The sequence below is a fragment of the Diceros bicornis genome, chromosome 1, assembly GCF_020826845.1.
Source record: "Diceros bicornis minor isolate mBicDic1 chromosome 1, mDicBic1.mat.cur, whole genome shotgun sequence".
NCBI lineage: Eukaryota > Metazoa > Chordata > Mammalia > Perissodactyla > Rhinocerotidae > Diceros > Diceros bicornis.
Window position 1 is genome coordinate 75,931,108 of NC_080740.1, and position 15,155 is coordinate 75,946,262.

A 15,155-nucleotide genomic window follows, 5' to 3' on the forward strand; every position below is an offset into this window, starting at 1 on the left:
GAAATGTGACAATAGCAGGTATGAAAAAGGCTTAGGGGTTTTATGTGGCTGAAGTTCAAGGTGAAGCCACAGTGTGATCCAACTCTCTAAACAGCAAATATAATCTTAGTCCTCATAAAGAGAAGCAGAAGATTCAGGACGAGGAAGGTGATGCCTCCACTTAGTTTACCCTCATCAGACCACACGCTCTAACACTAGATGGCAAAGTAACTGGCATGCAGGCGGAGGCTTTTTGTTTGCATGTCCATGACAGATAATACTAATCCACCATATTCCATTGAGTTCAGATGTAGCCTCTGAATCCTTCTCAACACAGCCTTTAAGGCAGCCAATATTTTTTGAATGGAGCTGGCATGCGAGATGAAACCTACTGGTAGCCAATGAACAGCAGGCTACTCTTATGATCTCCTTCTAAGGGGGAAGCCTTTGCTTAAATCATGTGGTCCAACCTTTTACCAGCCAAGCCTACCAATCTGTAGGCTGCTTTGAAGAGCTTTATCCAAACTGGAACAAGCTTGCCCACTCCGATCCTCTATTTTGAGAATTTGAACTAGAGAATATTTTCTAGTTCCAGGCCCAGAAGCTAAAATATTCATGGAGAGAGGCCATGCTATGGTAAAGGCCAAGAGGGGACATAAGGAACAAAGAAAACAGAAGCAAAAATGAGGAAGCAGAAGCTAAGAGGTAGAAATAATCTACAAGGACAGAGAGAATAAAGGAATTGGCTGGTGGCAGCAGAAATAGTGTAAGAGGCAGAGAGTGCTGACGGTAAATGTCACCCTGCTGCTAAGGGACTAGCAAGCCCTCTTGCCTTTGGGGTAGAGATCCAGCTACATTGCCATCTCTGCTCTTCCCAAGAGGCCTCATCAGCCTGAGGTCCAGTCAGGGGCAATAAACTTGAGATTTCTCTTTTTCTTAAGTCCACGATAAACACCTCCTATTATTTGAGGTAGCCTGAGGGAATCTTTGTTCCTTGTAACCCAAAATGTCTACTTAAGGTTCCTTGTCTAGTTCTGGGCACCATATTGGCAAACTGGAGCTGGTCCCAAGGAGAGAGACTAGAACGGTAAAGAAGCCTGGGAACTCTCACACAGGAGTTTTCAAAGGTACGAGGAGTGTTTATCCGGAGCAGCGGTTCTTAAAGTGTGATCCCCAAGTGGCAGCGGCCTCTTGAAGATGTAAATTTCTGAGCCCACCCCAGACCTAGTGAATCAGAAACTCTGTGGTTTAGCAAGATCTTCACATCTGATGCACACTCAAGTTTGCCAACCGCTGGCCTAGAGAAGTCCCACGCAGAACGTGAGGACCGTCTCTAGTTATTTGAAGGATTGCCAGGGGGAGGCGTCGTATGAGACCCCTGAGGGCAGCACTAGAACTAGAGCTAGACAGAATGGGGAGGCAGATTTTGGGGCAGTAGTGGGAAGACTTTGCAAGCAGTTAAGGGTGGTTGTAGAATGGCTTGGGCCTGGTGGGTAGTGAGCTGCTTGTCCCTGGTAGTGGTGAAGGAGATGGGGCTGTAGGACTGCCGGTTGGGAGCTAATGTGAAGTCCACAGGAGAGAGAGGAGGAGACTGAAGGGGAAGTGTGCATTAGGAAGGCTCTGTAAATCAGAAACAGCAATTGAGGCCTGGCGTCCTAGGTCCCTCGTTGCCATGGTGACAGCGGAGGTGGGGTGGTAACAAGCTAATTGTGTGTACAGGAGCCTCAGGCGGGGCTTCTTGCCCTTAGAGGCAGGTCCATGATCCTGGTCTCTGCCTCGAAATGAATCCTAACATCTAGAACGGGATCCCACTTAGGGATTTGCTTATATCTCTCTCTTTAGGTTCTAGCCCCTCATTGAACTGTCTGAAGTAAAAGCAGGGATGCCAGTATTGGGGCAAACAGGTGGAGGCAATCTGATCACTCACCCAAACCTCGTGGGACAGGAAGCTGCATCTAGAATCATGAATACTAATATCAAACTGACACATTGCGTTTAGTGGGTAAAAGTGTTGGGCCCTGGAGTCAGAAGGCCGGATGTGCAATTGCATGACCTTGAACAAGTTACTTTTCTCTGCCTTATTTTTCTTGTCTCTTAAAATGAGGCTTCTACTACTTGCTATCTTATAGGATTGTTTTAGTATTGAGACAACAGCACTGTGCCCAGTCCACGATAAGCACTTAATATATTTAACTATTATCATTGCTATGATTGCTGCCTCTCATTGAACTCCCAAAGTGCCTGCAAGGAGGGTAGAGTAGGTTTTGTCAACCCCATTTTACAGCCCTAGGAACTGAGGCAAATGATGGTTAAGACCCAGGCTGGCAACACACTGCTTCACTATTAGTGGCAGAATAGAACTGGGACTTGGTTTTCCTGATTTCAAGTGGCCAGGACAAAGGACAGATTCAGTAGGTGTGTTCTAGAAAGAGGAACAGAATTTATTTTTTGAAAAGGCAATATATGCACATGGGAAAAATTCTACAAAAAGGCGTGTGGTGAAAAATAAGTCTCCTTCCCGTCCCCCTAACCTCTGGTCCTCTGGTCCCTTTCTGTTGCTGTACGCATGTGCGCGTGCGGGGTTGGCAGGGCCGACTTTGTGAGGGTGGAAGTGGTGGTTTGGGATCTAAGCTTGCCCTTGGAAAGAGAGGCCAGTAGGTCTTGGGCAGCTTCCGCTCCTCTCGGGGCCGAGGACCTTTGAGTTCTTGTCTCTGTTCAGGAAGGCACGGGAGGGCCGTCTGCTGGTATGACCTCTGGCTCACATCCCCCTCCTGACTCTAGCTTCATCTTTTCTTACCCCTGCTCACCCCGATCTGTCTGGGGAAGGCTGAGGGGGATACCCGAGGCCCCAAGCTGCTGGATCCTCGGGCCTGGGGCCCAGGACAGAGTGGGATGCAGGTCATGGGGGCACGAGGTCACGGGCCTAGGGGCCCCATCTCCTTGGCTCTTCCCCTTTCTCCTGGGGCCTCTGCTCAGCCGGCTTCTGGGGGAAATGTCAGACTCGTTCAGCTTTAGCAATCCTGCCACTTTCCCAACTTAGAGGAATAGTCTTTGTATTTATTACTATTATTTAACTTCTAAAAGCCATTCCCTGACAAACACAGAATGGCTTTGGCTTCTGCCACTTTGGTCAGGAGACAAGGGACGGGGCCAGCCAAGAATGCAGGTCCTTTCTGGGGTCTGCTGGGGCAAGCAGAGGAAGGCACGGAGACGAGACTATTCCCTGTCAGAGCCGGTCCCCACATGTGTTGAGGTGTCGGAGCAGATTTCCGTGCTTCCGGGTTGCTAGTTCTTCCAGCCTTAGTCTCTGGTTTCCCTGTTCCCCAGCCTGGAGTTTAGAAAGGTTCTGGGTGTGTGTGAAGGCCTTGGTGTGTCACTTCTCTGAGCCTCCCTCAGCAGGGCCCGGCCTCTCTGATGCCTGGAACTGTTTCAAAACATTCCTGTCAGTCAGCTCCTCGCTGGCCTGTGTTGGCTGGAGTATGTCCAGTCATGGGGAACCCCGCACTTCCTGAATCTCTCCATTTCATTCTTAGATGGTTCTAGAAAGAAGAGCAGAACTGGAATTTGTGGCTAGGGCTGTTGGAATTGACAGCTACTGGGCTCCTAACCTCAATTTCCTCTTTCACTTAAAAGTCCTGTTGGCTCTTGCTCTCAGGGTCTTTATGTCTTTGAACATTCCTCCTAGGGTCAAGTTGCCAATGCCTGTCTAAAACTTGGGTGGGCTGGGCCTGTTGTTCATGGGAAGGGGTGTAAGTGTAGGAGAAATCCATCTGTCACAAGAGAGAATCAGGTGGGGGATGGACAAAGTGACTTCCAAGGTCCTGTCCTTATGCATTTGGGCTCCACATTCTCTCATTTGATGAAGAAGTGGGAGTCTGTGATTTTGGGGCCTTATCCTCGGTGTAAGGAGAACAAGTTGGAGAAGTTACAGTGTCCTGGGATGAGCCCAGTGCTCTCTTCCTCTTCTCACTTTGCCTCTCTCCTTCCCCCACCATTTCCTGCCTGGGGCGGTACAGCCAGCAGCCACAGCTCCTGAGCCCTGTTATTTAAAATTCAGCCATCACCATGGCAACCTGCATCCTGCTCCATTTCAACCAGAGATACAAAGAAGCAGTGAGAGGGGAAGTTTAATAAGATTTATTTATTTTTTTTTTTTATAAATCTCACTGACAGTGTCCATCTTTTTGGGGAACTAGAAATGTTCCATTTTAGTGGCATTATTGAAATGCTGTTCACTGGATGCCCCTTGCCTTCTGGAGGGTCAACGTCATTGCTTGCTCTCTAGGGCTGCTCATGTCACCTCTTCTCTCCCTTCAGGATGGGTGAGGGGGTCCTATTTGGCATTTATGTTTTTTGAAAGGGTCTGGGGTTGGGCTAACTCTAGAGCATGTCCATGGCTCCATTCTCTCTTCCAGATCCCTGACGTCAAATCAGAGTCACAGCAGGGTATGCAAAGCTGGAAGAGTCCTTCAAGATCACTTCCTCTGCAGTGCTATTTTTGTTTTTGCTTGTCATTCCCCCACATTCTGAGAGTGCTTCCTTGATTACCCTCTGGGGTGCTTGGCCTCTGGCCGTGTTGACCCTCGTGATTCAGGTGGAGCCCAGAATTCCCCCTGACCTCAGCAACTGCCTCATGGATGAGTACGTGGTGCAAAGGCACCTTGGTGCGGGGGACGGTGGGCAGTCCTGGGACTTTGGTCTGATTCTGCCGAGAGAAAGCCTCTCTATGTTTTTGCTGTGTGGAGGAAAGCCTGGTGCTGCTGGAGACCGCCATGGAGAAGGCACCTGCCCACGAGGGGACCAACACAGAGGGAAGCAGAGCAGAAGGATGGAGAAGAGAAACCAGGCTCCGATGACGTTGCTTGATATCCTGGGTTGAGTCAATCCTGAATCCACAGCTTTTCAGTTTCATGAACAATGTATATCCCCTTCTTTACCTCTCTTAAGGCAGTTTAAGTTGGGGTTTCTGACACCTGAGAACGAGTGACTTTGATGCCACATACCCCAACATCCTTATTTTACAAATGGGTTAATGGAGACCCAGTGCAGGGAGGCGCCATCCAAGGTCACACAGACAGGCAGCCCTGAAGGTCAGGTCTCTTGATGTCCTCACAGCGTCTCAGCCTGCTTGTCCTTCAGTCCTCAGTTCTTGGGTGGGTTTTCCTACCACAGCAGGGACGAAAGTTGAGCCTATGGAGGCTGATCGTCAAGAAGCGAAATTATGGGGAAGACACTGCCCAGCTACCTGCCCCGAGGGCGATGGTGAGAATTTGGGGTGATGTTCGAGGGAGGTCTCCACCTGCAGAAGATTTTTGTGCCTTTTATGGGCCAGGAGGGATCGAGACACGACAAGAAAAACACTAATCCCACAGTCGGCGCTGCACAGCCCTGGATCCCGGAGACGCAGTCAGCCTGCTTTCTCCACCGAGATGAGATGTTTATTCTGTAAAAATATGCAATTCAGTCATTCAACCAACACTTGTGATTTTGTTACTTCTGCTGAACAGTACTGATTGAGGGTCTCCTCTGTGCTAGTCACTGTTTTGGGGGTGCAGATTCAATGGTCAACAAGGTAGCCTCAGCGTCTGCCCTGGTGGGACTTACTCTTGAGCATGAGCACGAAAATAATCAGAGAAACATGGAGTTAGGGACTGTGAGAGCTCTTGTGAAGGGAAAGTTCCCAGTGCCCTGAGAGCATATGCTGAGGGCTCCTCTCCTCTGCTGAGGTGAGGGCAGCTCTGAGCTGAGACAGGCAGAAGGGAGCACCAATTAGCTAAGCAAAGGGTGGGGACCAGTGGTTTGAACACTGGGCACAGCCTGTGAAAGTTGAGGGCGCAAGACTTTGAATTCATTCATGCCAGGGTTTATTGGGGGGCACTCACATGCCAATGCCCCCTCTTTTGCTATTTGAGGTCCTTCTGTTTCTGCCCCATCAGATTCTTAGAGCCCTGTTAGTCTCATGAGTCCCTGAGTCAGTTACATCATCTATTTTCAACCCAGGATCCTTGGCGCTCTGGCCTCATCTCTCCACAGGTTCAAATCTGCTGCGGGCTAACGTCTAGTTAGTCACGTTTTTGTGCGTGAGGTTAAAAAATTTTCCCATCATAACCAGGCCTGCTTTATTGTCTCTTTTCACCCAATTGAGTCTCTCTCGTTTGTCTGTAGATGAATGTGACTGCAGTAAAGTTTGATACCACTAGGGGGCAGGAGCGCCAAGGCAAAGGGCTGAAGCCCGGGAGGAAGGCAAATAAAGCCTGCAGGTAACACGCAGTCCGACGGAGTTTGCTCTGCTGTGGGACGCGTCAAGCTCCGAAGCCCAAACTCCGCGTGTCTTGATTCGGATGCACCAAGTATACTTACAATGATGATTCCGTTCGGCACACTGTTGATCGCTGCAGATACTAGTGCCAGAGGGAAATTTTAAAAAGGGGCTTTTGGTGGGGAAGTTTCCTATTGTCTTTAAAACAAAGGAATGGGGTCTTGGATTAGAATTTAACCTTTCAGAGTCCCTCAAAATGTGCACAGGAGTCAGAGGACCCCAGTCCTGGTTCCCAGTGTGCTGGGTGACCTTGCTTAAGAAACACAACCGCTCTGAGCCTAACTTGCTCCTTCATAAAAGGATGACAGGGAGTGAAAAGCCCCTTCTGATTCGAAGAATCCAAGTGGGGAAGATAGTTGAGGCTGGAGAACTGGCCCCTCAGATGCCTATTTGTGTAATTTCTCACTTGGGGGCGCTTTCCTATGAGGGAGTTTTGTTTTCCTGACATACCTCCTCTCATCTTAGCAGATGAATATACTTTAACACAGAGGAATGAAGAGCTGTGGGTGGTTTTGGCAAGTGGCGAGAGATACTCTTGGCACTTTCGAATCAGACCGTGACAGACTCCTCTTTGGGGATGAGGCATCTGGGTCTGATGTGGGAGACTGGGTGAGTATTTGCGAGAAGCTGGTCTCTCCCTGAAACTCAGATTAAAGCCTCGATTACCCTGGAATCCGGAGCCTTATTGAACTCGCTCATGAGGCGGCCAGCCTGAGAATCGCATGGAAACAGGACTGCTCTGAGAGGGAGGGATGATCTGTAAGGCCTTTTTCTGCCTTGTCATTCTAGAAGGAGAAGATTTATGCCCCGACAAGACTGTCTGTAGGAGGCTGGGCCCCACCGAGAGGTGGAGCTTCCGCCTGAAGCCACCGTCTTGCTCTCAGAGGGGCCCCTGTGGAACTGGGTCCCTTAGGACCCCTGCCCCCATCTACACTCCCCCTGCTGCTGCAGGCTGGGGGAAGGTGGATTGTGCGCTCACTCCATGTACTCAGCTGTGAAACATCACGGAGATGAAAAACAAAAACCCAAACAAGCAACAACAAAAATTTCATATAAAACCCTCCTTTCTCTGGTCGCATGTTTCTAGGATTCACATTCCCAGACAACTTAGTCTCAAAATCGGAGTGAGAGGGGTCAGCAGGGGTGAGATGAGGCTGCACCTGGATTCTCCTCCCTCTAGAGAACCTTTGCGGACCCCCTCCTGCCTTTGGTGGTCGCTCTCTCCCATCACACGGGCCCTGACTGACAATCTCGGCTTATTCACCAGGCTGCTGCCATTCTCACTTGGCAAGGTCTTAGAAATACCTTCAGTCTCAGTTAATATAGATTAGCACCATCATTTTCTTCTTTCAAGATTATTTTAATTTTGAGATACATTTTCATGGATGTTCATTTTTTGTTGGGTGGCATCAGCACCACAGTTTTTAGTGATTGCAGAATGTTCCATTATGACTGCCCCACAGTTTAAACTGGCAGCTTCCCATCCACCCTGCCCATTGCACATCCTGTAGGTCGCCTCTCTTTATCTCATCACAGGTGGTATCACGGCGTCTTAGGGATCCCGCTCTCCAGCTCTTTCATTTTACAGAGGAGGGAAACGGCTTCTAGCTGATGGCAGACTAGGACTAGAATTCAGGTTTCTTGAGCCCAACCCGCGGCCAGGTTTATTGAGGGCAGGCATGAAGGGAAGAGGGAGGGACTTCACACACCCATGTGCTCGGCAATTTATAGACTATTAAGAAAAATGTCCTCTCTTACATATTTTTATATTCTCTTCCATGTTTCTACAAGTAAGTGTCCAAAATACTATCCCCAGCTGATTGCTTATTGGACAAATTTGGTTGACCCACTGTCTTGTGCCCCGAAGCGGCATTTTAAACCCCTCCTTACCCTCTCCCAGGTCTGTCCCACCTCTGCATCCTCCAGGATTGAATTTCCCAAGGGTGATCGCCACACAGAGCCAGCAACCTAGTCACAAGATGGCTAAATATAAACCGTGCAGACTGCAAATAAGCCTCCACGATCCTCTGCTCCTTTGTTGAGCTTATTATCCTCCCACATCAGACTGGCAAGGAGGCACCTGCATCGTCCGTGCTGGGCAGGACCCAGTGGGTGTTCGTGCCCAACAGGACAAGCCAAACAAACACAACTCTGATGTGAGCTGAGTCATTCCCCTTCTCCAGTGGAGCGGGGCCTGCTTTTCAGAAAAAGCCCACAATCCTCAGGCTTTGATTTCCAAAGCAAATTACTGTGAATCACATCAATGTTGGGAACAGATGCAACAGTCTGGCCGAGGGCTGTGTGCAGCCAGTCAGCCAGGGACGTGGAACCAGGGACAAAGAGACATGGTGTGGCGTGGAATGTGTCTCTTCTCTGTCTCCTCCATTGGCTTACCTCTTCAAGGGAGGATGGGGAATGGGGGACAAGGAGGTGGGCAGGGGATCCACGGTTCTGGGCTGTACAGCCATCCTGGAACATGAGATGTGGAGATAGCGACCCCAGAGACACACGTTTTTAGGTGAGGACTTCTCATCGATGAGTGATGTCTGTTGTGGACTGAGGTGTGGTGGGTGTTAATAGCATGCTGTGTATTTGCCATCTGTGATCTAGAGGAAACCAACCTCAGTTTTTGGATTTCTTACTATGTAGGGTGGAATGGGGCCTCCAGAAAGTTATTGGCTTAGCTGAAGCCCCAAACTGTCATGTTGAAACAGCCGTAGTGTTCAGGACCCCAAGGAGGATTAGTTTTCCCAGAGATTTGAGATCTATTTTGATCCTTGGATGGTACTAGGAGAAGGAACAGGAAAGACCCTGTGTTTGGAAAGGAACTGGAGTTTGAATTCTTTCATGAAAGGGCACTGATGACCTCCATTGCTAATCTAAAGGACATTTTTTAGCCTTTATCTTAAACAAACTCTTATTAGCACTCGATGCTACTGGCCATTTCTTCCTTCTTGAATTATGCTCTTCTCTTGGTTAAAAACACTATTCTGCTTTTCCTTCTGTTGCTCTGGTCCTTCCTTTGTTTCTCTAGAGGTTCATCCTCCCTTGCTGTTAGATATTATGGTCCCTCAAGACTTGTCCTCTGCCCACTTCTTTTTCCACCCTGTATTCTTTCCCTGGGTGATCTCATCCTAGACAATTACTTCAATTCCCACCTACATGGATATACTTGACATTTTATATCTTGAACCACACACAGCCCCTCAGCTCCAGTGGCCTGATTGACATCTCCACTTGGAGGTCTCAAAGGTCCCTCAAACTCAACATGTTTGAAATAGAGCCTGTGATCTCTCATCTGTGACCCACCTACCTGGATCTCCTCTGGTGTTTCTTATCTCGTCAAACCGTACTACCATCCAGTTAAATAAGCCAGAAACGTCACCCTGAACAAGCCCCCTCCCTCTCTCTTCCCGTAGCCAATCCATCACCTAGCCCTGATAGTTTTACCTCATAAATATTTTTGAATCTGTCTACTTTTTCCTTTCACAACCATCATCCTAGTTCAAGCTATTATCATCTCTTGCTTGGACTACAGATGGGCTCATATCCCATAATTCCTTTCCTTAAATTCATTCCAGCTCCCAGGTAGTCAAAAAATGTCATTGTCAAAGGTGTACTGGATCATTCATTCCCCTCTTTCTACCCTTCATGTTTCTACCCTGACATTGGCCTCTAGTTTACTATGAGGTGATGCTATGAGAAAGACAGTTAAAATTTTGACACTCATATAGTGATCTCATTTTCAAAGTACTTTTGTTCACGTTATCGCATTTAGTTCTCAATTAGCCCTGTGAGCAGGTCACAATCACCTCATTTTAGGGATCTTATCTGTTTTTCTTGAAAATGATCTCAGAGAGGTGAACTAGCTCTTCTAAGGTCATCCAGCTGGTTCGTGAGGGGGCCAGGGTCTTCTAACTCCTCAGACAAACCTCACTGTTTCCCCCCTAGTCAAATGAGGGCTTTGGATTAGCCAGCTGCTCTTGAAGGCTCATTCTAGCTTTAAGTCTGTGATTCCATGGTTTGCAGGGTCCAAGAGGAAGTTGCAAAAACATTTCAAAGGGAACTTTACAGGTGAGTTGAGAGAAGAGGTTCAAAGTGAAACTTGTCTGTCTCCAGATTGAGCTTTAGATCTGAAGTGCAGAGACAACAGATCAATTTTCTCCCCTTGTGGCTTCTTCTTCTCAGGCCTCTCAATGACTAGAGGTTGGGTTACAGCTTGACGCTTACCTGAGAAGGGCTGAGGGATGTAAATTTTGTTTGGGAAAAGATCAGACGTGGGAAGAATGAAAACCTCACTGTTTTGACAAAGAGGGTAATGTGAAGGGAAAACAATCCCTGTGAATGAGCCCGTGTGACAACTTGAAGTAAAAGCAGGTGAGCCACAGGAGTGGAGAATTGGAGGGAAGAAAGAGTCAAGACAACGAAGGGCCAGATTTCAGGTTCCCAAATGTGATCCGTACAGTTTACATCTGAGAAAGCACCGGAAGTTTCTGTATGTGGTATAGATTGCTATGTCTTCTCTTGGTATGTGCGAATTAAGGGCTTCTCAAGCTGCAAAAAGATCATTAATGGATTGAATGAACAGGGGGCGTTCCTTTGATGAGATGGCTGTTCTCCGTGAACTTTTCATTAGGCTAGAAACAAAAATATAGACAGTTCCTTATCCTGGGCATAAATATGACAGATGGCCAATCTGTGGACCGTGTAGAGTAGGGATGGTAAATAAGTTTAATTTCCCGTGGTATCCCTGATTATTTACATGGTGATGTCTGTCTTGAACACTGGGATGAGAAAGACTTTAAAGGCAAACGTGGGCTTGATGGGGAAATGTGTGACAGTCGATTAGCAATGTCTGCCATGGCTGAGGAATGAGGCAGTGGGAGTCCGGGTACTGACCTGAATCAGTGCTACTCACAGTGTGGTCTGCAGATGGGTGTAGGTCTACAAAATATTTGTTATCCAGGATAAAATGAGTGCAGAAATTGGAAGTAAGCATTTAAAAGCTTTAATAGCAATTCGACATTGCTGTCCAATGCAATTGGAATTGCTGTCTCCTCCATGTGTATAATATAAAGTATTGATCTGTGATGGATTGAAAATAAAAATACACCTGGCCTTTTATCATAGATAGTTTGAGAAGCATTTACCTAAAGGACTGTATTTGATCCCATTAGTTCCTGTGAAAGACTTTGAAATGCCCTGGACTTGGGGAGGTTATGAATGCAGCCAAAGTCCTATACACGTCAGCGTTTACAAGGACTCGTTAACTAAGCATGGGTGTTTGCCAGCTCTCCTCTTCTTGCTTGGCAGAAGGATTAAGATAATAACTACTCAGAGATTGCCAGAAATGCCTTTCTGGCATTCTCTACCCATTTCTACTTTCCATTTATTCCATAAAACCTTCACTAACATTGATTTCTTCCAGTGGCATGTTGGTGAGGCCAGCAAAAAGGTTATGTCATTGATGGGCCTGGAGGGCGAACAGAGAGAGGTGTCCAACATCAGCTGTTGAATTGGCCTGAGTGGCCACTGGGGTCATGAATTAATCTATCCATTCATTTACCCATTCATACGTCCTCAATCATTCATTCTGTCGTTCAACAACTCTTTGTGGAATGCCAACTATGAGCGTTGCAGTGCCAGGTACTGGGGACATGATGGTGACCAAGACAGACAAGTTCTCTGCTTTCATGAAACTGACAGTGTAGGAAAGGAGACAGATATTAAATTAAATAATGTATATAGGTAGTGGTATAAATCCTGGGGGTGCTCTGACGGGGAAGCATTGGTTGCTCTGAGAATATTTAGCAGTTCTGCTCTCCTGGCCAGGGCATGTTGAAAGACCCCCTGAGGAAGTGATGTGTCTTCTGATGTGGCTGGACCATGATGAATGACTGGAGAGCAGAGGAGGCTACTCAAGATGATTCTGGAGAGGTGGGCAAGGGACAGATGGTGCAAGGCCTTGCAGGCCGCAGAAGGAGTTTGCACTTGATCCCAAGAGCAGTAGGGAGCCTGAAGGAGTTATAAATATGATTAGGACATCATCTCTGCTCTCAAGAGGTCATTAGCTTGGTAAGGGAGAAAGACACCTAAGCAACAAGCTATAATGTAATGTGATCTGGGTTATATAGAAATGTACACACAGATGGGAAATGATAGGATTAGAGGACTGAAATTATTTAACAGACTAAGTTGGACACTGTCACTCTCTTGCTTTAAACACTTTTGTAGCTTCCTGCTGTTCTTAGAGTACAGGCAAAATCTTTCTATATGGCCCCACGTGATCTGGTTGCTCCCTCCCTCCTCAGACTCTTTGGGGTGCTCTCTTTCTTGCTTTGTCCACTCCCGATATCCTGACTGATCCCCAGATACCACACCCTGTCTTCCTATTGTGTGGACCTTTGTTTGGATGCTTTCCCTATGCCCCCACCCCACCTCTGTCTGCCTCACTAATTCTCTAAGTTTTTAGGTCTCAGCTTAAATATCTGCAGCTCCCCAGAGGACCCTGTACTTCTCCTTCCTAGTGCTCAGGACAAGTGGAATTCTTTATGTGTATGATTGGTGGTTTAATGTCTGTCTTCCCTGAGGCAGTAAGCACTTGATATATGTTGAATGAATGAATGAGAGGACAGCTAGCCTGGCCTGGAAAGATAACAGTGCTGCTGTGACAGAGAGTGGACATAGGGTGTGGAGTTGGGGCCGAGTATGGAGGAGTGGGCATGACATGTCCCAGAACACAGCCATTTCTTCCCGGTTGGCTTTTCCTCTCTCTCGAGCATGTGTGAAATGAACCATGGTATGATGGGACTCTCTGAAAGGCCACTTTCAAGGGATTATCGATGCCAATCCTTAGCTCTTTAGGGAAAGCAAACATCCCAGGTGGATAAATTGTGCTTAGTCCTATCTCTTTGAATTATTAAAAAAAACTCTTCAACTTTAAATTTGCTCGGGGCTAAGGAGTTTCTTTTCAGGTATGTCACTTGGCAGAATGATGGGCATGTTGGAAGGCTGGGGCTGGTGGCTGGGGCAGTGGCCAGGCACAGCTGAGCCCTCCTCCCCCTGCATTCCCCTCTGTCCTGGGTGGATGAGGGCTTGCTGGCCTTATGGTTTTGGTTCAAGAACCAATGTCTGTAAACTTTCCTGTATGAGGCATTTATTGCTGTGTAACAGCTTATCCCCAAATTTCATGGCTTAAAGTAATGATTATCATTTACTCTCTCTCACGGTTTCTATGGGTAAGGAATTCAAAACACAAGGAACATGGCTTGTGTCTGTTCCACCCTGTCTGGGGCCTCAGCTGGGGTGGGTTGAAGGCTGGGTGCTGGAATCATCTAAAGTCTCTTTTACTTACATGTCTGGTGGTTGATGCTGCTGTTGTCTGGGGGCCTAGCTGGGTCTGTTGGCTGGGACACCCAAGTGAGTCTTCTCCACGTGCTTGGGCTTCCTTGCAACATGGTGGTTAGATTCGAAGGGCAAGCATCTCAAGAGAGAAAGCCAGGTGGAAGCTGAATCCGTTTTAGAACCTAGTTCTGGATGTCACATAGCATCACTTCTGCCACATTTTATTTGTTAGAAGAGAATCACTAAATCCTCCCTGTGTTCAAAGGAAAGGAAATTAGATTCCACTTTTTACAGGCATATTTTAAAACCACCACATTCCCTTAAACAAATGCCCAGAGAGAACCCTGGAATAATGATATAGGGTCAAATGTAAAAGAATGGCATTATAGCAAAAATCTCATTTTTGAGATTTTATGGGACCCTACCCAAGGCAGTGTTTCGGCAGCTTCCCCCAGTCCCCATCTCCTGTTAGGGAGATGCACTGGCTTCTGAGAAGCTGCTCTACCCTTGGTTACATACACATAGGGCAATCTGATTTTATTGTGTATGCGTGTGTGTGGCAGGGGTCTCCACAGTTCACCTGGACCTCTGCAGACACTCTAGTCACTGTCCTGGAACATTGGGCAGATTCTCAAAGTTCAGTATAGATTTGTGATGTTTTAGAGCTGCCCAAAGAGAAAATAAATAAATAAGCCATGTTAATAGTGAAGAGTTATATTTAAGGGAAGGTTCTTTGACTGGACTAGTTTAAATGTTAATTTTATTACTCAAGAGGGCACTTTGGAACTCTCTGTCATTATCAAACGATTAAACTGTAGTTCCTTATTAATTTTTACTGCCTTCCTAGGTAATTAGTGGCACATAATGTGAATTGCATCCCATTAATGAATAGATTTTTGAATGTGCGTGGGCAGGGCCTTTTATTTGGCTCTTCAACGAGACAAGGCCGGTGAAAGGAAGAAGGGTGGACCTTTCCCAGAATAGAGGGCCTCCACACACCTTCCTGAGTCTAAGGTTAACCCTGGCAGAACTCTACATAACACATGGTCATCAAGCTCTCAGGAAGGTATGATGGCTCTGGGGCTCTCCTTGAACTCAAAGTTGGCAGTCAGAAAATGGAGAGTTCTTTTGGAACAAAGATTTGGAAACCAAAAACAGGATATTGAGATTCCTGAAGTCCTAAAGGCAGATCATCACTTGAGAATTCATCTTTTTTTTTTTGTGTGTGTGAGGAAGATCAGCCCTGAGCTAACATCCATGCTAATCCTCCTCTTTTTGCTGAGGAAGACCAGCTCTGAGCTAACATCTATTGCCAACCCTCCTTTTTTTTTCCCCCGAAGCCCCAGTAGATAGTTGTATGTCATAGTTGCACATCCTTCTAGTTGCTGTATGTGGGACGCGGCCAAGCATGGCGTCAGTGCGCGCCCGGGATCTGAACCAGGGCCGCCAGTAGTGGAGCGCGCACACTTAACCGATAAGCCATGGGGCCGGCCCGAGATTTCATCTTTTTGTT